Source organism: Lonchura striata, chromosome 7 (assembly GCF_050655825.1).
Source record: "Lonchura striata isolate lonStrDom1 chromosome 7, ASM5065582v1, whole genome shotgun sequence".
Taxonomy (NCBI): Eukaryota; Metazoa; Chordata; class Aves; order Passeriformes; family Estrildidae; genus Lonchura; species Lonchura striata.
This window is the reverse complement of record NC_140709.1, coordinates 2,422,025-2,445,642: the sequence shown is the minus strand read 5'-3', so window position 1 is coordinate 2,445,642 and position 23,618 is coordinate 2,422,025. Positions and strand designations below refer to the sequence as shown.

General features: G+C 40.7%; 1 protein-coding gene across 2 annotated transcripts in view; it reads left to right on the top strand.

The window, feature by feature from the left end:
- Window positions 1-23,618, top strand: part of MBD5 (methyl-CpG binding domain protein 5) — a 121,162-nt gene that overhangs the window by 29,250 nt on the left and 68,294 nt on the right. For both annotated transcript variants that reach the window (XM_085584089.1, XM_085584088.1), the window contains exon 2: window positions 16,441-16,538. The gene's annotated coding sequence lies outside the window, so the exon portion shown is untranslated. The remainder of the gene's footprint in view (window positions 1-16,440; window positions 16,539-23,618) is intronic.

Genomic DNA, 23,618 nt, shown 5'->3' with positions numbered 1-23,618 from the left:
GCTTGGGCAAATTAAAATGGGGCATTTTCCAGGACTCCTTGATGATTTAATCCAACCTGTTGGGATACACCTTCACAGAACGAGGATCCATCCCAGCTCAGGGCAGGCAGCCCAGTCAGCGCTCAGCGGGCCAGGAGAGATTTAGCCTACAGATATCACCTCAGTTCTGCTGCTCAACTGTCTGTTAAAAGCAATTAAAACACTCAGTGATAGAAGAAGAATCTGTGATTAAAATCCTAGGGCTTCATCCAGCCATCTCCAAGGCAGAACCACTGATGTCCTTCCATTTCCTCCTATAAAACTTTGTTAACTGGGGTGTTCTGGACAGTGGTTGAGTTTTGACCCATAGTGTTGTGATGGGATAATTTTAGCTTAATCCTTTCCTAGATAAATAATAAACTTTGAGATTTTGATGAAGGTTGCTCTGGTTCATAGACTTGAATGATTTGAATTACGGTTTAATATCAAAATGAACAGTACACGGTGCATCTGCATAAACATTGCCATTTTTATAGATCTGAATCAGTGTTTAGTATCTAAAATCAATGTGCCCTTCATTTCTCACACAGGATGACATTTGACAAGTGGCAATGTTAGAGAATGTTGGAGCAATCTGATAAAAGGAGGATGTTGGTCTCTGCTTCCAAGGAACAAGAGGGAATGGCCTCGAGTTGGTCCAGGGGAAGTTTAGCTTGGATACTGAGGAAAATTCCTTCATGGAGGGGGTTGTCCAGCCCCATCCCCATCCCTGGATTTAAAAACCATGTGGATGTGGCACCTGGGGACATGGAGCAGTAGTGGCAGTGGTTAGACTGGGTGATCTGAAAGCTCTTTTCCAACCCAAATAATTCTGGGATTTTATGAAAAGTTATTGGGTATCGAAATATGTTCTGATGGCTTTGTCCATACTTTAAAAAATTATATAAGCTCATAAAGCAAACAAATCCAACCCTCTCACTGCCAACTTTTGTATTCCAAACATTTGTATTTGGAAGTTAAACTGAATATTGTGTTCATGGAATTGAAGGTGTGGTGGTGCAGAACAAAGAATGTCCAGGGCAGCATCCTGAAAACTGACACAGCTTCTCAGGAGCTTTTGAAAAGAATTCCTGCAGAATGGAAATAAGGTCTTGCCAATCACAAATAGATTGCCAAATTTCAAATATTTAATTAGAAGAAATCTAAGTTAATTTCATTGAATTTTTCATTGGCCAAAGTCAAGAATTCTTGGTCAACTAAAGCATTGTTAGATTAATTTTTGAATTTTGTAGTTTAATAAGCTTTAGACGCAAAGTAATTCCCTATATTACATTATCTTTGCTGTTGGGTTACAATGTGCTGATACAAATGAAAATATTCTGATGTTTGTAGGTTGAGAGGTTGCATTAAAATTAAGTACAATTTAAATCAAGTCCATCTGCTCTGGCTATAGATTGGCCTTCTCTCTCCCTTTATTTTTCCCTCCACAAGTAGATGATGCCATGTGAGATTCCTGATAGATCCTTCATAAACTCACCAGCAAATAAGGAGTATTTGCTGAATATTACTATTATTAATCCTGATTTTTTTTTTTATTAAAATCTTCATCTTTTTCTAAGCAACTGCAGACTCTTGAGCTGGCTAGTTCAGGAATTCTCAGGTAGTTTTGTGCAGGAAAAGGCTGAGCTGTGACGCTGGACACCGGGAACGGTTGATGAGTGAGATTCTCCAGTGTCCTTGCTGGAGGTGCCATTCCCAGATGGGTTTTCCCTTTGTGCAGAGTTGGATGAGCTTTTGTGGAGCTTGTTGGACCTGTAATTTATTAACTCCTCTGAAAGCCCTGCTTTGCTCCCCCGATGTCTCCACGTGATCCCAACCAGAGAATCCGTAGCTCCGGTGGGAGCGCGGCCGCCCGGGTGCGTTTGGTGTCATCGGAGGGTCCCCAGTGGAAGGATCCCCACAAGACCAAATTCCTCCTGTCCCATGAGCCATTCCTGAGGCTCTGCTGCATTATTTTGGGTGTCTCCTGCTGGAATTCCCATGGAGTGTGACTCCGAGGATGTAACTCCTTTGGAAGGGCGGTGGAAGGGCAGCAGAAGTTGCGTTTTGTCATCTCTTAATTCTCCTTAAAAAACTCCCACTCCTTCATGTGTGGTTGTTGTCCGTGGGGGTTTGTCCCTGGAGCTCATGGCTTGGAATTCCCTCAGTTCTTCTGAAGAATTCTGAGTTTTTAGCATTTTTTCAGCAGCTGATGAATGACATGAATGACTGCGCCGTGCTCTGGGTTTAGGGAACATTTGCCTTTTTCCTGGTGTTTCCTTTCCTGCCTCGCCTGTTCTTGCAGCTTTTATGGAACTACTGTGGTCACTTTGCTACAGTTTCTTCTTATTAAAAGTCCATTTTTAAGATACCTGGTGCCTACAGAGAATCTGCCTCTAGTCTTTGGACTTTTTGTAAATATTCGGAATAGTTACTTTGTCTAGACTTGTAACTCATTCGGGTTTCTACTCTCAACTCAATATCCCTGCTAGATAATCTTTTTTGTTGCCTCTTTGTAACTTTTCTCCTCATTTATTTAATGTTCTGCTCTCACTTTGTGCCCAAAGCCTTGACATTGAACACACTTTGCAATTTTTTCAACTAATGGTTGCAATTTTGCAACTATTTTCAACTATTTTTTTCAAAATAACCATAGTTATTTTTTACCTGTTTTTTGATAAACCAGACAATACCAATAAATATATATTGTCTTTATTTCCATTAATTTGCTTTCTTATTTGCAAGTTCAAGCACAAATTTACAAACTGCGTATTCACGTATTTTAAACAACTCTAAGATATATCATCACTTAAAATAGTAAATAATGCAATTATCAGACCCCATAATTGCCCTAAAAGTTGTAGCAAATAATTTCTTTGCTATCTTTAGACTTTGTGGGCTCTAATTTATGGTATAGCAGACCTTACTTTAGTGTTCACTACTCATGTTGATTTTAAATGCTCATGGAAAGGGAGTTTCTTTTCCCAAATGCAGCAGTAGTTCATGACTTCTTCAGCAAAGGAAACCCAAAAAAGAGGGATCTTGGAAATATTAAGTTTAAAATAGTTCCTGTGGGATCTAAACTTTGTGTTGACTTTTCTCTGCTGTGTTTTGGGAATTTTTTTGTCTTCCTTAAAGGCTATTGGAGTTTAACTGAGGACACAGTCCAGAATTTAAAATTTAGCAGTTCAAATACACGGAGGTTAAAGATTATGACTCCATCTCAAACCATGCTTTGAGTGAAGCTTTGCACAGGAATGGTTTTGCCACACAAATATTTTACTTGAGTTGAACATTTTTTACCCTTTACACTTATGCAATTGTAAAATTTAGATTTAAAATTGTGTCCTGTTTCTTGCTCAGTTTTAGTGAGAGCCCAGTGCCTGTTTGATCCAAGCTTGCCCACAATTCCTTGGAAGGAAATAAATGCTGGCTGTGCAGGAGCAGGGATGGAGCACATTTCAGCTTTTCCACCTGTGGCACAGCTGGATCAGTGAGAGAAGATGAAAGCCAGAAGATCAAATCCATTTGGACAGGAGAACTGGAAGTGCAGGAGGTCAGGAGGTTCCTCATGTGAGGAATTATTACCAGGCTAAAATGAGAGAGTTGTAGTTTTCATTTATAAGGTTCTTATTGACATAAAGAAGAAAATAAGGGATGATGAGGAGAGCTCACATCAATGGAGGGAATACAGAGGGGAAGATTAATGTGATTTAATTTGGGGGATGAAAAAATTTCAGGAGACAAAACTGCTCAGAGGGAAGAGATGGATTTGGGGCTGGATGGATTTGAAGAGGAAGGTGAGGGGGAGAAAAGTCATAAAAATAAATTAATAAGGCTTCAAATTTTTAAGATAAAATCTATCTCATGTTGCTGGGCTTTGTGTCTGGCACCTTCCACTATCCCAGGTTGCTCCAAGCCCTGTCCAGCCTGGCCTTGGACTCTTCCAGGGATGGGGAATCCACAACCACTGGACAAGTCACTGCCCTTCTGATACTGAGGAAATACCTGATGGAAAAGGTTGGGAAAGGAGCCTGAGGGAGGATTCAGGGAGCCTGGAATGGGTTATTCAGGGAGCCTGGAGTGGGTTCAGTGCGTGCTGGGGATGTGGAAGGAGGCAGGTGAGAGCAGCCAGGGAGACAGAGCAGAGATTTCCATCTTGGAGCTATTTTAGACTCCCTTGTTTTCCATGGGGAATTCCCATTCAGCAAGGAACAGTGCCATTCTTGTGGAGTAATTCAGTGAATCTTTGTGATAGGATCTTACATTAGAAACTTGTTAAACTGTAGAAAATACTCCAAGAATTATCCATCTCATCAAAGCTTTTAAAAATAAACAAGTGTTGCAGAGAAGAGGAGTTGCCCAGGTAGCACAAAGTTAACCCAGGAAATAACTTTACCTTCTAACCACATTAAACCCAAGATTATGATGATTAAATTATAGCATTATTTATCCCAACTGAAAGAATTCCTAAGGAATCCATGAAATCTGTGCCTTTTCTAGCAGAAAGCAGTGACTCAACAACAAACTGACACTGTGACCTCAGCTGCCTAAAAGGACTCAACTTGCTTTGAAAAATATTTCCTTATGTTTCAAAAGAAAGAAGGAAAATCTTGCTGAGGTATTAAGATTTGTTGGCAGTATCTCTTGCTCCTACAGTAGGCAAAATTCAGAATATCTCAGGCCTTGACAACCAAGAAATGAAAAGTTATGGGACAAGAAAATCCAGATTTAAATCTTCCCCTGCTGAGCTGGCAGTTTGACTGAAAATTGTTTGCATGCTAAGGTGGAGTTGCTGCGAGTAGGGGAAGGAGCAGTTGAAATGTCTAAATGGAGCTGTTGATTGGATTTCAGGAGATTTATTAAACTTTCCCTGTTCACCTCTTGGACAGTCTTTCTGCATGTTTATGTTTCATTTCCATGGTACATGGGGCCCGTTTTCTATCAGAAAGATGAATGTGAAACAGAGGTGTGGGTCCAGTGATACTCAGGGTACAGAGCTGCTTGTCATCCAGGGAGGGGCAATCACAAAAGTGCATTTCTTCCTGGAGGGTGTGGAAAAGGCAGAGACAGACGTGTCCTGGAGAGGCATGGGACACAGCTTGAGAAAAAGGAGATTCCAGTTGGCTACAAGGAAAATAAAAACTCTGGAGAAGTTGTAAAATCTGTGTCTTTGTAGGAATGTGAGACTGGATTGATAATGGCCTGAACACCCTGATCGAGTTGGAGCTCCCTGGAGCAAGAGGTTGGGTTGGAGCCCTCCAGAGCTCCTTTCCAGCTGGTGCATTCTGTCATCCCAACCCACAGGAAAAGGAGATTTGCTGTGGAATAAAGGAGTCCTGCCCTAGGTTAGCACAGGGAGTTGCTCTGGCCTGGGAGCACTCCAGGATTTACAGGGCCCCACCTCTGTCCTGCCTTTTGGCCTCGGTGTATTAGCAAAAGTTAATTCAGGTTATAATTAGTGCAGCAAGAAATCAGGTGTAAGGCTCAGCTCCTGAGTGGGAGTGCTGGGGAGGGGCGAGGTGCAGGGCAGGAACAGGAGTGAATGTGAAAATGCAGAAATCTGGGATCAGTTTCTGATCGATCATAAAGTTACATTTACCCTGTGCTAATTAATTTTTTCTTCATCTAACCATTGGATTTCTTGCCATCACACTGGTTTTGGATGGTAGGATTATCTGCAAACACATAAACATTTATCTAGGTTGATTTCCTATAAAACCATATAATTCTATATTAATTTTACACAGCAAAAAACATTTTAGACTTTCTGCGAACAGGATTTTGATATGAGGTTTTTCTCCTGCTGATATCCAATGTATATTTTTATATTTGATTATTTAGTGTGTATTCCTGCTTTCATTATTTGCTGTACACAGACTACCAAAATCAGAGATTTCAGGAAATACCTGGGTTTTCTCACAATTTCAGTACCAGAAGCTCATAGATCACAGGGTGAGTGCTGGACACAAAAATCCCATTTTAGGAGCTCGGTGCAATGCCCTGGAAGGGATGTAACTGGTTTATGACTTATGGCCATGTCTGCATGGACACTCACTCCAAGGGATTCCAGCCACATGATTTAGGATTCCTACTTCAGGGCTAAAATGCTGCTTTGCCTTATTTATCAAAGACACCTGAATGTGCCTTTGTCTGGTCTCTTAAGGAATAATGGCATGGAAAGAGGAAGAGAGGGGAATTGCAGGACAAGGTTTAACAGCCTCCGTGGATCTGACATTGTAAATAAGGGAAGATAACAGGGAAATGCTCAGGCTGGAGAGCTGGAAATAAAGAGTGAAATGGAGAAAGAGAATATTAAGACTAAGTGTCGTGGAAGAGCATTCAGCAACACTCGTGGATTTTTAGATGATTTTTCCGAAGAAAGCAAGCAAAGAACTGTTTTGAGACAAAGACCTTTCTTTTTTTTTCTTTTGTTTGTTTGCTTTTTCATTTTTTCCTGTTTCTTTCCTTCAGTTTAACCACTCGGTGTAAAAGAATCTCATCTGGGTATACAAAGGAATGCATTAAATTGTTGAGGCATGGCTGTGGATCTCAGCATCCCTGGGATCGCTGCGGTGCAGCCGCGGAGCTCCAGCGAGCCGGAGGCACCAGCGGGGCCGTGGGGCTCTGGGGGTGTTGGACACCTGGAGCAGCTCCAGAGGTGTTCCTCAGGATCCTGGGGGGGTGCTTAAAGCCCACCCCATTCCATGGACACCTCTCACTGTTCCAGGTGCTCCAAACCCTCTCCAACCTGCCCTTGGGCACTGCCCGGGATCCAGGGGCAGCCCCCCTGTGCCAGGGCCTCCCACCCTCCCAGGGAAGGATTGATTTTCCATAGTAAAGAATTCTTCTGTTTAGTTCTCCATGGTAAAGAATTCTATTTATAGTGAAGAAATTTTTGTTGTAGTGAAGAATTTTCTTCACTGATTTCAGTGGGACTTGGTGGGAACTGAGAGATTGGAGTAGTTCAGGATTTAGTTTTAGATAAGTTGAAAACACTAAGCTGAAGTTGAGATGAAGAGAGGAAGATGGGAAGAAATGAAGCTTTTATTGGAGTATTCTGCTTTTTTAGTTTGTTTTTAATGCCTGTAAATGCTGTTGCTTTATTTACCACGAGAATGACCTGGATGACTGTTCCAGACGTGGAGTTGACTATTTAATTTGAGATTAGAACCATTCTGTAAGAGCAAAAAGAGTGTGTATATTTATGTGTGACAAAAAAAACCCACCCAAACTTAAACTTTTAAATGGGTCAAATAGCTGAAAGTTTTGAACAATATCATTGTTTTGACATGGGTACTCCTTGGTTAAGCTTTTGATGTCTTTCCTTAAAAACATTTGGTATTATCTCCCGTGGCATAAAATTCTTGCAGATCAAAATTGCTTTGGTGGTTTAAGCTGATGAGTTAAAGTGGCAACACCTCCCTGAAAAGGATAATTTGCCTTTTTCTCCAGCAGCCAAACTCTGTTGGACAGAGTTCTGCCCATTTATCCCCTCTCCTCAGGGTGGTGGTCTAAAGAAATGGAGCAGATAAAAGAGATTTTTGTGTGTTTTTATTGAGAGGGATGATTTAGGTGGATTCTACAAAATCTCCTCCAATAGGTTCAGGTTTTGGGGGGAGTTGTTTGTTTTACTTGGACCTTAGCATTTTTCTTTTTCCCACGTGTATTTCCAGTCTTCTACCTATCCCAAATAACCAATAGAAACGAAAAGATTTTAAAACACCAAGAACTTCGAAGAAACTTTTAAATTTAAACCACAGTTTTATCTTTGGGCTCAAACTCCTGCTTGCTGTCCCGAGAGGTTTTATGGCAACACAGACACTCCAAATTTCCTTTTCTTGGAGAGCAGCCTGTGTTATCCATTAATTCCATAACCCAGCACTCATCCAAGCAGCTTTTCCACAGTTAGGCTGGGAAGAGGCAAAAATCAGACAAATCCCCTGATCCATGAGGATCCTGAGGGAGTGAAGCCAGCACAGCCCTGGTGGTTCCTCCTGGTGACACAAACAGGGATGTGACAATTGTGGCTCTCCAGGGAAATTGCTGGAAAAATTAACAAGGTCGTTTTCTCTCCCAAAAAAAACAAAAAACAAAAAAAAAAAAAAAAATCCAAGCCTCATTTCAGGCAGTCAGGAAGGAATTCTGCTGTTATCTGCTGCTGGTTTAATTGTGCATGTGGCAGTTGTGGAGATGTCTGGGGTGATAGTGGTGCCTCTCTGAGCCCCCAGAGGAGCAGGCAGTTTCCCTGGAAGGTTTTTTTTTTTTTGGTAAAGATATGATGGAAAGAGTAATGATGGAGACAAAACTGATAAGAGCAGGAATATCAGAAGGAATGGCTGAGTAAAGGCAGAGCTTTGACTGAATGTGCCTAAACCAGGGATTTGTGGCAGTGGGAATCCTGTGGCTTCCTGAGCTTTGGAAAGCACAGATTGCTGAGGAAAAAAAAATTATAAAGTCCACCCAGAAGAATGTTTCTCCTTATTTTAATAAAAAAATTAAGACTTTTTCTTTAATGTGCCTAAACCCTCTGCTTTTCCAGCAGGCAGCACAGTGAGCTGTGAGGGAATAGGATTTTATCTTTATTTCACAAGGAAGGAATACGGGCACGGCTTCAAATAAATTTGCTATTAAGGAAAAGTCCATTATTACATTTAAGGAGTGTTGTGAAGTTTCCAGGAGTGATTTGCAGGGGCTGATCTGTATGAGCTGCACATGCAGCTGAAAAGGAAGATAAATTCCTTTCTGTTAGTAACACAATCATCTCTCAAGGTATTTTTTTTATTAAATTAGATTGGTGTAACTAAAGTGCTCCTGATGTCATTTGTGGATGCTCCTAAATCATCAGCTAAAGAGCAGCTGATCTAAGTTTGGCCAAAGGAAGGAATGAAGTTTTGGAAGATTATATTCCTTGTTCCTGATTCCAATCAATCAGAATTTGATATTTGTGTATGGGCTTGTTTTAAAAGCATTGTAATTGTGGCAGTGCTATAAGTCTGATGTTAGTGGAAAATGAAAAAATATTAAATGTGACCCATACTTTAAACTTAAATATTCAGTAGATGTTCCTTAAGAAATGAGGATGAAGGGGAAGCAGGTGGAGTAATAGGTCTGTGTGAATGTAGGCCTGGAAAAGTGGGATACATGGATTAAAAACATTTTAATTTTGCATTAAGTCTTTTCCTAGATTTCAGTTTGATGCTGAACATGCCCTGATATATAAAGAAGTATTCCTCTGTTAAATCTTGGGGGATTTGGAGGCACTTATGAATTAATTTGTTTCCAGGAGTTCCATCAAAAGAGAAATCCTTTGTAAAACGGCAGGTGTTAAAATACAGACCAAAAAACATTTCTTGGTCTGGGAAATTAGACACAGTTCTTAGCTGAATATTGAAATTAAAATGCAGAAAAAAACCCTGAAACCTGTTAATTATGACTCTCAGATTTCAGAGAAATACTTTTCTAGACTTACTTTCAGGATTCTTTCCTTAAAAATAAACAAGATATTTGTGATTTTATGGAAACCTTTCCAATGACACCAAAATTTATTGTTTAAACATTGATAGCTGTTAAATAAATTAAAATATCCAGGAGAGGAGGGAGCAGTGCAGACTCAGGGCAGCCCCAGCCATGGCAGTGCCCAAAACCAGGCAGAAACTGCTTGAAACGTGGTATAAAACTCTGCATTTTCTGATGAATAATTATAATTCAGTGAAAAGAGCAGGAAAATACTGTTGAATGGAAATTGTCATAAGATCAGCCAATTAACACAATTTTTTCTGTTGCATTTGATTGCCTTTTCTGTCCTTGGAAGAAGCCAGAAAATAAACCAAGAGATGTATCTGAAGAGATGCATTTTTTTCATTTGGCTGCGTAACCACAGATTGATACATTCATAAATTTACAACATTTTGGGCTTCTGAATGTTTCTAATTTCATTTTGGAGGAGAAGAATATTTCTTCAAACAACTGAGGCTCAACACTGCCATTTTTTTTTTTTCCTTTTTAAAAGGAAGTCTCTGAAGAGATGTCAGTGTTTTATCTGCAGTGAAGTGTCCTCTTTTCAGGTTTTGATTCCGTGTCATCATTCCTGGTACCCAGTGTTTGAAAGCACGGGAGCATTAATTATTTTATAATAGTAAATGCCAGCATGCAGTTGTCTCAAAACCCACCAAAAATGGAGCTTTTAGCCCAACTTACACCATCTTTGCAGCTTTTAAATGCGAGCACTGCTGGGAAATAACCATCCAGAAATGCAAGCTTTGTATCCACAGTTGTTGAATTCATCCCCTTCAGTTTTTAGCTCTGAGTTGAGCAAAATGGGAGTGTGGCATCAGTTCCTGTGCAGATTTGTTACAGACACAGCCTGCCCTGGAGGCAGCAAACGCTGTCAGGGTGACAGCCACTGCCACAAACCAGAGAAGAATATTTTTGGAACCATCCAAACAGCAGAGGAAGAACATCCTGTTATAAACACACTGATACTAGCATGGCTGCAAAAATATTATTCTCTTTATTTCCTCAAAAAAAGCAAAAAAATAAACAACAGGGAGTGTTCTCACCTTTCCATTCATTTTTTTCTGGGTTTCACATTTCTGGGAGAAGCCTGGCTCTTCACGGGGTTGGAGCTGACAGGAATTTTGTGTTTCCTTTCCAACTGTGTCAGGGATTTGAGGAGGTCACTAAAACTCTCCGTGCCACCACGGATTTGTGGGAGTGGAGTAAGGCTCTGTCACCTCCACGTGACTTGGGAAGAGAATTACTCTTGGAAGGGTATTTTTGGATACAGGAGATGTTTGGGCGAACAGCAGTGGAGATGCAGAGGGGGTATTTTTTTTTTATACCTAGAAATCATAAAAAGCCAAAATATTTTTCTTTTTTTGTCGTTTTTTTTTTGAGATTGCTGAATTTGCTGCGAGGTGAGGGATGTGTGAGTGGTCACTTGGTGGTTATTTTAATGAACCTGAAGGCAGAGAGCACTTGGGTGGAATATGAGTAAATCTCATTACTCTGACGGTGCTTGCCTGACTACAAAGAAAGTTTATATTTAGTAAACTACTCGCTCCTGTGACCCAGTTTGCCGGGGATGATCATTTCCTTAGCGTGGCACTGAGCTCACTTTTCCCTGCTCAATTCCCATCAATGGGCGATTCTTCCCATCTCGGAATTCCTCAGAGCAAGGAAAACTCTTGGAAGGGAACTCAGTCCAGGAATTCCTTCCCAATATCCCACCCAAATCTCCTCTTGCCCAGTGGGAGCCATTCCCTGGGTCCTGGCCCTCCATCCCTCATCCCTCTCCAGCTCTCCTGGAGCCCCTTTAGGTCCTGGAAGGGCACTGAGCTCTCCTGGAGCCCCGTTAGGTCCTGGAAGGGCTCTGAGCTCTGCTGGAGCCCCTTTAGGTCCTGGAAGGGGTCTGAGCTCTCCTGGAGCCCCGTTAGGTCCTGGAAGGGCTCTGAGCTCTCCTGGAGCCCCGTTAGGTCCTGCAAGGGCTCTGAGCTCTCCTGGAGCCCCGTTAGGTCCTGGAAGGGCTCTGAGCTCTCCTGGAGCCCCGTTAGGTCCTGGAAGGGCTCTGGGCTCTCCTGGAGCCCCTTTAGGTCCTGGAAGGGCTCTGAGCTCTCCTGGAACCCCTTTAGGTCCTGGAAGGGCTCTGAGCTCTCCTGGAGCCCCTTTAGGTCCTGGAAGGGCTCTGAGCTCTCCTGGAACCCCTTTAGGTCCTGGAAGGGCTCTGGAGCCTTCTCCTCTCCCTCCTTCATCCCCAGCTCTCCCAGTCCCTTCTGTGCTCCTTGCACTGTTCAGCTTTGAAGAGATCAGCTGCTAAAAACCCCTTTAAAACATAGAGAAAACATATTTTTTTTTTTACATATATATATATATATATGAGAAAACACTTTTTTAATTCTATATACTTAAATAGATATAATACTTAAATATAAGATGTGAGTTAGACTTAAATATTAAATTTAAATATTAAATTTTGGTCACTGGGATTTTGCCTGTAGTAATAAATCAAGTATCTTGTCTATTTGCATGGAGAAAACACATTTTTTTTATTATATGTATCTATATATATATACATATATATATACATGAGAAAACAATTTTTTCTATATACTTAAATAGATATAATACTTAAATATAATATGTGAGTTAGACTTAAATATTAAATTTAAATATTAAATTTTGGTAGCACTAGGATTTTGCCTGTAGTAAAAAATAAAGTATCTCTTGTTTATATACATAGAGAAAACACATTTTTTATTCTATATACTTATATACGTATAACACTTGCATATAATATGTGGGTTAGAATTAAATATGAAATATAGAGACAATTTATGTGGTGCAGAATACAGCACAGCATCCCCAAAACTGCCCTTCACCAGAATACCAGGAAATTTAAAATTAGTGAGGCTCTCCTACTTTTAGTTAAAATATCTTCTTGTTTTCTGTTGGGAATTAGAAAATTCTGTCCTCTTGGTGTCAATAAAATGGTAAATTTTATTGACACCAAATAAAAAAAATAAAAAGCAGGATGGAATTCTTTCTTTGGACAATCTTGGAGTAAATTCATCTGTCATGTGATCCCATTAGTCTTTGGCTCATCTGTGAAAAAACAACCTGACCCTCTTTAATTATTTCTTTTTTTTCTTATTTAAAAGAAAGTCTGAGGCAGCCTTTTCAGCATTATTGTGCAATAAAAAAAGGAAAATATTCGTGTTTTCCTGCTCGTTCTTCTCCAGAGTGGCCTTTGGAGCTGAGCTGGATCCTGAGCTCCGAGGAGAATCCAGCCCTGCTCATTCCTGTCCTGCTCCTGCTCTGCACCCTCACGTGTGAAAATACAAAAATCCTTCAGTGGTTTTCCAATCTGCTGCTCTTTTGCCACTAGAAAGAAAAGAAAAATTAAAAAAAAAAAAAAAAGAAAAAAAATGGAAATACTTTCTTAACTCTGTGTGCAGATATTGTGTTATGCATTGAAAATTTCTGCTGTTTCCTGTGTGCATTTCTCTTGCTGTGGAATAATTTTCATATGACTGGAAGGATTTTTTCTCACAAACAAGAAAAACACCTCCCAGAGGCAACGGCTGATGGAAATTGCTGAGGTTTTGGAGTGTTTCTGTGGTGGTGCCTCCCAAATATTCCCTTATCTCACAGGAAATGATGGGAGATTTTGCACCTCTCTGAGCTGATGGGTTTCTTTTCATTCCTAAACATCTCTAGGAAGCTCAGGCATGTTTGTCACCCATGAGATTGAAGAATTATCGTGGAATTCTGGAATGGGTTGGGTTGGGAAGGACCTCAAAGCCCATCCAGTGTCACCCCTGCCATGGCAGGGACAATTTCCACTCTCCCAAGCTGCTCCAGCCTGGCCTTGGGCACTGCCAGGGATCCATGGGCAGCCCCATCTTCTCTGGGAAATCCATTCCAGGGCCTCACCTCCCTCCCAACCAGGAATTTCTAAATTAATTTTGATTTAGTCATGAATTTTTGAACATTTAAATAATTCCTGTCATGTATTCAGAAAGTTCAACTCCTTCAAAGTTGTTGCATGGGAATAAATGAACAAAAAATTGATAGGAAATTCCGTATCTCAGAAGATACTAAATGTTGAGTTGTATCTAAAGAAATGTTTTGTCCCCAGTCCAGGAAGGAATTAAAAAAAATAAAAAAAGAGAAATCAAAACAGATTCTTCCATTTGAGCAGAGACATATGTTTGGTGGGTTGGCACCAGACTAGGATGCAGAATCCTGTAGAACCAACTCTTCATACTCTGGGATATTTAGAGGAACAACATTCAAAATAAAGTGCTGGAGAACAGAAGAAAAATAGAAAAATGTAAAAAAGAAGAACAGGGAGCACCTGAAGAGCAGCACAAAGGAATTCCAGGCACTGCTGGGCTGTGGTGACCAGGAAAGGGTGTTCAGGATCCACAGGGATCTGTTGGATGGGCTTGGAGCAACCTGGGATAATGGAAGGTGTCCCTGCCATGGCAGGGATGGGTTTTAAGGTCCCTTCCAACCCAACCCATCCTGAGATTCTCTGTCTCATTTGTGTATCAAATGTCTTAGAGAAATCTGCACCATAAATCCCAGAAAACATTTAATTTCATCCAAAAATTCCCGTTAATTGGAGGTGAGGTCATAGAGACTCCTTCTGGTCTTTGGGTGATGATCATAAAATCATATTTAGAAAAAAAATGAAGCTCTCGGGTGTCGTTCAGCAAAATTAAAAGGTCCCAACTAATTCAGCAGATTCCCTTGAAAGATGTGGTTAAACACAGAAGAAATTTCTTCCCAGTGCTGTGGTGCTCCAAGCCCTTGGAGAAGGCTTAGAGGTTTTGAGAACAAAATTAATGATAGCCTTACAATTATTGCAGTTGTTCTGTTTGAGAGTGATGATTAAATCTGATCAGAAATAACATCTGCAGTGGGAGCAGAGTTTAAATATCTGGATTGTGGCTGTGCAGTTCACAAAGAAAACAGAAAATATCATCTATTAACACAAAAGGCAACGTGAGAATGATTTACTTGTCAGGCAAAAAAGAAATAAAATACAGATCTCTTCATGGCACTGAAAAAAATCTGGGGAGATTAAGAACTGAATGGGAAGTTTGAAGTATGGTTGATAGAAAACCTCAGCACCAAATTATGTGAACAAAGTCACTTTAAGGGGAGACTCAGAACCACTTTGGAGACTCCAAACAAAATCTGTTTCAAGTGGCACAATGAAATATTTCATCATTATCCCAGAGCTGCTCCATATTAGGTGTTCTCCCTTTAAAATGCCATTTTTCACTCCAATTCTCAATCCATTTCCCAGCATTTTGCAGGTGGGATTTCCTCTTTGGAGCCAAACTTGTGTGCTGAACTCATTAAAGAAATCAGTTGTTGGATCCTGCCAGGGCTTCTGCACCAGTTTATTCCTTGGACTTTGTTGGGTTGGGTTTAGGGTTTGGATTAGGGTGGGTTAGAGACCAAAGAAAGGAAACAGAGCTGCCAAAAAGTGCTGCTTGAACCTGGTGAGCTCAGAGGCTTTGCCCAAATTTACTCCTGATTCCGAGGGGTCGCAGGTTTTGGCTGCACAAGGTGTGGCTTTAAAGTTGATTTTTTAAAGGGTTTACTGTTTTTGGGGTTGGAAAAGCCCAACAAGGACATGGAGTCCAAGCTGTGGCCATCCCCACCTTGTCACCAGAGCCCTGAGTGCCACCTCCAGGCGTTCTTGGACCTCAGTGCACCAACCTTTGGTGGCCTGGATTGGGTTGTTCAGTGATGCTGAGCTCACCACCAGATCTTCACCTCCTGTTTCACAGGAACTTCTGTGACTTCCAGGCCTTCCTTGAGCCTTCAAGTATGAAAAAAAAACATTTTTCCATTCCTCTCCTGCCCCTCAACCCCACCTTGAACCATATCTGGACGTTCCTCACCAATTTGTGAGTTGCTTCCAGGACCTGCCCAGAAGCTTTTTGGGAATTCCCTGGCTCATGTGGTGTCTGGAATGTTTTCCCAGGCTGGCCCATAAGTTCTGACCCATAAACCCATAAATGGATGGGTCAGAAATTTATGGGGAGCTGAAGTTCTGAAGGTGCAGGAACAGCCAATTCCCTTTTCTCACATGGGAAATAGAGGGATCAGCATCGTGGGCAGTTTTGTTCCCGACACTGCTGGGAGTTATTTCCTCCACGAGGATTTGACATTTTTGGAAGCTCTAGAAAGAGCAGAGTGCCCATGGAGGGATTCCATAACTTGCTGGTTTGTGGCAGAAGTTGGTTTGAAAGGTGATTTTTCTCGGGAGGGTTTTCCTTTGCTTAGACTTGGGTTCCTCCATACTCTTAGAAAGTCTAAACCAAGTGGAACTGACTGAGTTAAAAACAAATTGTTTATGAGACAAAAACTTTTAGGCCTGATGTGTTTTGTAGTGATTGATTTTTTTATATTTATCTTTCCATAGCTACAGTGCTGAGATATGGAAGCAGCACTAACCAATTATGCTCTGGGGTTATATTGTTGAATAATTTTATTTTTTAAACTCATAACTGGCATTTATAGTGACCTTGTCTTAAAGTTACCTTTAATTTCAGCCTAGGGAGGTGGTTTAACTTTTCATAATCTATTAGTACTTACAATATGTCACATTTCAATACTAATTTGTAATTTTATTTAATTGAAATTTTAACTCATGGAACCCTTGCTGTTGTTATTTTGGTATAACAGTGAATCCCCCAAGTTAGATATATTTTTAAATATACTAATGCAGAGTAATTATCATATTCCTCAAGCAGATCAATCCCTTCCCATGTAGTGACTGTTTATTTTTAACAGCAACTCCTAAATTCACATGTTGCATGAAATTGTGCCTTTTTAATAAATAAATGAAGCAGAGTTTAGCTCTCCTGGCTGATGTCCTGCTCTGGTTCTGTTCTGCAGATCCTTGCTGACGATGGTGGTCGCTGGAGGCAGCACTGTTGAAGATTATATCATTTACAGACAAGATCTCTGAAATCTGTTTCCTTCAGACAGCAAAGGTAACTCAAATAATCCACATTATGCATTTGTCTCGAAGTAATAAATTCGTTGTTGACCTCCAAAATTGAACAGCAGCTGAAATTTTGGAGTCTGACCACATTTTAAACCCTTTTTTGCTAATAATTTTTGTTTATTCTGAAGTGAAAAATTATAAATATCATGGAAAGAGCTCGATTTCTTCTGCTTTTTGTTACAGGAATATCTGTCCTTCCTTAGCTTCTCTTTTTTTTTTTTTTTCCTGCACTTAATGTTTTTCTTTATTCTTCTTTTCTCACAAATGTTTTGACCTGCAGATCAGTTACAATATTTTTGTGGTACTGGTGAGAAGAAGCACTGCCTCAAAATCTAAAGAGTAATTGAGGATGGGGCTTATGCTCAAAAAGACAAAATTTAGATGAAAAAAGAGTAAAACAGTGGTATACCTCTTGAAAATTTCTATAGAATTTTAGAAGTATGACTTCTTTAAATTAAATATTGAAAGCACAAATCTGATGTGTCTTGTGCCATTTATTTTCTCTGCTTGTATTATTTATTATCAATAAATGATCCAAATAAATGTGAGGATATTCAGGAGAGTTTTGTTTATGGATCATTTTTTCCTATTTTGAAACTAACTCCCTATAAACACCATAGGTAATATGGGACTTTTTTTTTTTTATTATGGAAATAGAGCTAATTTTCCCACTCATTATCTGCTGTTAATTTAATGTGTGGCAATATCTGAAATTTAGTGCTGATTATGGCAGTAGATTTTTGGTTAGCAGTACAGCTCATCTATGAGCAAACCAATTAAGACATCATTTCAGAATATAATTGAGCTCCTAATGGGGCACTTGAATTCACTGGGAATTTACATATTTGCTTTTCTTTGCTTTAGCAGAGAGGTCCAAAATGAGGCTACAGCTTCAGTTTTGAACTTCTGGAGGCACCAACTTGAGCTGGGGCTTTTCAAAGTGATGCTCTGGAGTAAGGGCAGGGATAAATTCATGGAGAAGCTCCTTAATTCTGAAATCTGAACTTTGGAGGTGGGAATTTGAGGAGCACAACCTCCACTGTTCTTAGGATGCTGAGGCCCAGGTGATGCTCTGGTGCAGCACAGTTAAAACTCATTTAAATACAAAGTTTGCTCAGTGTTTGTAATTCATCTTCTTCTTTTAGTCAAATCAGGATCTGCTGGGAAAGGGCTCATTCTGCAAAGCTTTGTCTCTCTATACATACATAATATATACTCATATATAATCTCTGTTTTCAAGCCAGTATCAATAGAGAATTCTTGGAAGTGCTTTGTTAGCCCACACAAATTAAGTGTCTCATTTATGGAGTTTTTGAAAATGAAGGAAAGAAATGAAGGCAGTTCTCTTCCATTTTCATTTTCCCTTCCAAAATCTGGGGAGTTTTTTGACCCTCAGAAGGAAGATTTTTCCATTTAAAAGACAATCAGAGCTGAGAGAGGTTGTTTATTCCTTATTGAGGGATTGCTTTGTGTTGTTGTCACTCTTCCCTTCCAGGGTAGACCTTTGCATGTTTTTATTTGTTCTAAAATGGGAGTCTACACCATTTGGAAAACCAAATGTTTTGGGGGGATAATTATCAAAATCTGTGTGTGAATTCTGAAAAACCTATGTGAAAAACTAGGGCAGGGAAAGTTGTTTTCTCTGTAAGGTTCATGTTGTACTGGTTATTTCCTGAAAGTTTTAATATGTACATGTGGCTAAACCTCAGGATGCTCCAGTGAACTCCAAGAAAACATTTAGTTCTCATTCGCAGCATCTTAACTTGTATTTTGTACTTTTTTTTTCCCCCACTAAAGTGCTCACAGCTGTGCAGGTATTGCAGCCACTGCTGCTGTTCCAATTGATCTATTTTTAAAAGCAGGGGCTCTCTGGATGGAATCCACATTCCTGTGTAGTCCAATACTCCCAAACCTTCCTGACCCTGCCTCACCCACTCAGACCTCGTGCATTATCTTTAATTATATGATAACACTGCAATTTTCCTCCATAGAAACCCTTCCATTAAATAAATGGAATTTAACCAGCAATCCACTGCCTTTAATTGTTCGATCCTTCCTTCCTCAGAAATGTTCAGGCTTTTCCATATGGATGGAATTCACAATTTGTGCTTTCTTTTTAACGACAGATTTTGGAGAATCCCACACTGGTTTGGGTTGGAAGGGACATTAAAATTCATCCAGTATGGCAGGGACACCTCCCACTGTCCCAGGTTATTCCAGCCTGGCCTTGGGCACTGCCAGGGATCCAGGGGCAGCCCCAGCTGCTCTGGGAATTCCAGCCCAGCCAGGAATTCCCAATTCCCAATCTCCCAGCCCTCCCTGCCCTCTGGCAGTGGGAGCCATTCCCTGGCTCCTGTCCCTCCATCCCTTGTCCCCAGTCCCTCTCCAGCTCTCCTGGAGCCCTTCAGGCCCTGCCAGGGGCTCTGAGCTCTGCCTGGATCCTTCCCTTCTCCAGGGGAACATTCCCGGGGCTCTGAGCTCTGCCTGGATCCTTCCCTTCTCCAGGGGAACATTCCCGGGGCTCTGAGCTCTGCCTGGATCCTTCCCTTCTCCAGGGGAACATTCCCGGGGCTCTGAGCTCTGCCTGGATCCTTCCCTTCTCCAGGGGAACATTCCCGGGGCTCTGAGCTCTGCCTGGATCCTTCCCTTCTCCAGGGGAACATTCCCGGGGCTCTGAGCTCTGCCTGGATCCTTCCCTTCTCCAGGGGAACATTCCCAGCTCTCCCAGCCTGGCTCCAGAGGGGCTCCAGCCCTGCAGCAGCTCCATGGCTCCTCTGGACTCTCCAGCAGCTCCAAGTTTTCCTTGTTTTGGGGGCAAACCCAGCATTAATAACAGGGAAACCTGGGATTGCACACCTGGGAGGATGAGTGGGGTTTGCATCTGCTCATCTTTTCCAACATGGCAAATTCCAGATGGAATTGGAAGGAATTTGGTGCTGTGCCCTAACTGATGGACACATCCAGAGCTCCAAGCCTTCTAGTTCCTCAGGAGCACAGATCCCAGAGGATTTTCCATGGCAGCAGGAATCTGTTTGGGATATCTGTTGTCTCTGAGGCATTGCTGAGCAGGCTGCAGGGTTCCATTCCTTGGCCTTCCTCCCACCCCTGTCCTTCCCAAGCTCTGGCTTTGGGTTATCCTAAGCCAGGCTTACCTCCCAGCACTTTTCTCCTCAGCCTATTTCTCCTGAATTGTCATTAAAAGCAAGGAGCCCACTTCCCTTCTCTGAAGCCCTGATGTTTTGCTGAGAACAATCAGTTTTCTGTCTCTCTCTGTCTTCTTTCCATATGAAAGGCTTGGAGTTTTGTGAAATCCCAAGGTGCTCTCTCTAAAGCAAGGTATAAATGAATTCTACTTTCTTAAATTTAATAAAAGGAAACCTACTTCATTTGAATTTTTTTTTCTTACAGAAATTATTTTAAGGATTTGTGTTAAAAAAAAAGACATTTTCCTAATGTTGCTCTTTAATATCACAACTTTCAGGAGCATTGTAGAGCCAAATTTTCAAAATATGTTTGAAATCTAATAGATTTGATAAGTTGTTCTCTGCCTGAGCAGAAATTTTTGTACCACTTCTGCCAAGTTTTTGCAAGAAGTTTGATTTCCATGATCCCTGTTTCTCTTCCAGCTGCTCCTTCTGAAACTGAATTATGGACTGGAGTTTTGACTTTTTCCTTACATAGCTATTGTAAATAAAACCAACTACAAAGGCTTTTCATTTTGAAAAATTGAAGCAGCAGGCACCCTGAACAAAAGGAAATGTTCCCAACACTTCTTTTATTGTAACCAAATTAATCAAGCTCCGAGATTTAGTTGTAATTTCAAAGTTAAATGTTTAAGTAATGCAAAACTCTTTAATCCTGCAGTGCCTCTCTCTTTAGAATTCATAACAAAATGGCAAAATTGCTAAAGTTAATTTTTTTAATAGTTCATTTTTCTTAGCAAAGCTAAAGATTGGCTTCCTACAACCCCAGGAACCTGGATACCTCCAGAAAGTTTTGAGGTTCTTGGGATAGCTCCAGAAAATATTGAGGGTTTGGATTATTTCAGTCTGGTATTAGAAAATGTTACATATCTCCATCCTTAGGTTTTCCTGAAATCTCACAAGAAATTTCTGTGAAGTGGAAGCCACATCTTTTTGCTGAAAGGGCTGCTGGTTTAAAATAATAGGTAGGAGCTCCTGTTATTATTTATTAATTATAAATTATACTTAAAAGAAGAATGTATAGTGTAGTACTTGAGATAAACCGAATTATTATTTTCTGTTGAACCACTAAACCAAACTCAGTTTATTGATTTTTGTTTTAATAATTCCTTCTGACAAAAAAAAAAGGAAACTCAAGGGCAGCAAATTTAAAATGTAGCTGTTAATGAAAACCTTAAAAAAGTTGTTTTTTTTTTTTTACATGAAGGTGGCCTGAAAGGTTGCAAAGGGATTCTCTTTTTTTCATTTTGAGCTTCAGTGTTGTTTTTTTTCCCTTCTTATCAATTCACATCCTTGGAGGGCCACTATATGTGAAAAATGTATTGAAATGCTTTAGGAAGGCATCATCACTTGTGAGATTCTCAACTGGCCTTTTCCTAGAACGATCCTAGTCCAGGGAAATGCTTGAAAATTAAAGCCAGGGATGCTTTTAAAATCAAACACACCACATTTCTGAAGAAAAGAGCCTCTCTTCCTCTCCAAACCTGTGGTGATCCTCCAGAGCTGCACACAAAAAGGGTTATTTTTATTTTTTACCACATTTCTGAAAAATATTCCTGAGAGGAGAAGATTTTCACCAAGGTGGGGCAGCAGTTGCCACAGTTGGCTTTGGCTCAGCCTCCCAAACTAAGTTGGGATCACTTCAAAGGATTCATCACATTTCTTGGAGGTTTCATCTCAGAATCAGGGAATCATTTGGGTTGGAAAAGACCTTTAAGGTCACAGAGTCCAACCATTAACCCAAGCCAATCCACCCTCAGTTTATTGGTGCCATTCTGGGAGTGGGGGCAAAACAGCTGAATTTAGGGAAAAGGAAGATGAACTCAAGTTTCTGTTTAAAAACTCATCAAAAGTTAAAAATCTCCTCTTTTTTGATCAGTCACATCCAGGAACTAAAGCTGTTCAGGACACAGATCCCAGTGTGAATTTTCCATGGCAGCAGGAATCTATTTGAGATGTTTGTTGTTTAGATAGTAGAAAACAAAATGCTCTTGTTCCTGTACCACAGAAATGGGAGTGTTCACTGGTCAATCTTGGTGTGATTTGATAGTAAATAGTTCATCAGGAGTGAATCCTTGGTTCATTCCTGTCCCAACAAGGGAACAGCAAAACCTGGCCACAGGTGCCCCTTCAGTAAAAGGCAACAGAGGAAGATCCATAAATATTATAAATATTATAATGTATATTTGACCTCCCCAAGATAATTCCAACACCATTTTTTTAATACTGGTAATTCTTAACTGGAAGTTTTATACCTTTGCCAGTGCAGACATTTGGTCCAGGCCTATATATATGTATTTTTTTTTCCTTAAGTTTTCTTTTTATCTGCAGCAGAATTTCAGCGTTTGAGTGGCAGCAAGTGACATTTGCAGAGGACAGATCCTGCAGGCAAATGAGCAGGTGACAGGAGGCACAATGGCACTCAGGAATAGTCTGACACGTGGGTGTTCCGACTGGAGGATCCTCTTTGTGTTCAATGAAGTTCTCATGGAGCAGCTTTCAGCTGATATTGTATTCTCAGAGTATAGAATTCAATGTATCCCCATCACACCCAGCCTTCAGCTGGGGTTCTTTACACCATTCTACCTTATAATAGCACTTAAAGTGCAGAAAGCTGAGTAAACTGCCTCTGAGTGTTGTAGCAGAATGATATCCACATGCTTTCAGCAGGTTAATATTTATTATTCAGTTGATTGTGATCCTTGGAAAACAGTTCTTGGGAACTGATGATGGGAGAGAAGGAGCTTTGTTCCTGTAAAGGGCACTTCAAAACTCACTGGAAACTACCAATTTTTTATCTTCCAGTGAAGCAAGTTAGCAAATCCCTGCTTCAGGTGATTAAAAACAACTATTCAGGCTGCTTCAAACCAATAAAGCCACATTATCAATATTTGGCTGGTTTTCCATGTCAGGGGTGTTATTAAGGCTGTGTGTAGCCCTGTTCTGTAGCCCTGCAATCCTGTAAAATCCAGCTTTTTTACAATGTCTCCTCTTGGAAAGGATAGGGAGGATTTAAAGGTGAGCCAGGCACTTCCCTGAGCACAAGGGTGTAAAATCTGGGGGTTCCCACCAAATGTTTTTCCATAATTCAGTTGGTTTTTTTCCTTCTTAGTACTTAAAACACTTTTTTCTAATGCCTTTTCAGTGGAAATTATGATTATGAACTAGTCCATACATAAAACTGCTTTTTCTTATTTGTCTTAAATTGCATTTCCTTGATAATCTAAAATCTAAAATACATTTCAAGCTTTTAAAAATAGACCACAGAAGGGGACAAGTCCCTGCTTTGACACAGATGTTTCTGCAAGAGGGCCAATGCCCTCAGATTATCATGATGGTCCCATCTAAACATATTTAAAATACAAAATTACACATTCTCCATGAATAGTTTTGATTTGGGCTGCAGGAATGTGAAGATAAAATTCCACTTAAAGATGGTTTATAATTAGGAAGGACCAGCCTGGCTGCAGCTGCAGGGACAGGGATAAGGACAGGCTGATGAGGCTGGAGCAGGAGATGGGAATGACACACCTGAGCCCTGGAAAATCACTCTGGGAGCTGATGCCTTGAGGCTGCCCTAGAACAAGGCTGGGCAGAGTCACAGAATAAACAGGGATTTATTCAAGGATTTATTAAATTGATCTCCTCCATGGAACCACCTTGGGCAGCACCAGAGCCCAGCCAGGGCTGCACCCAAATGACCCAAAATGGTCCCAAAAAATGGATGATTGGTCACAAAATGATCAGTTCTGCTCCACTGGCACCTTGGAGTTCATTGTCCCATTCCAGCTCCAGCCCAGGCAGTCCCACCCTGCTTGTTTTTCTCTCTCCAGCCCACGCTGTTTGTGCTCCTGGGCTGAGGT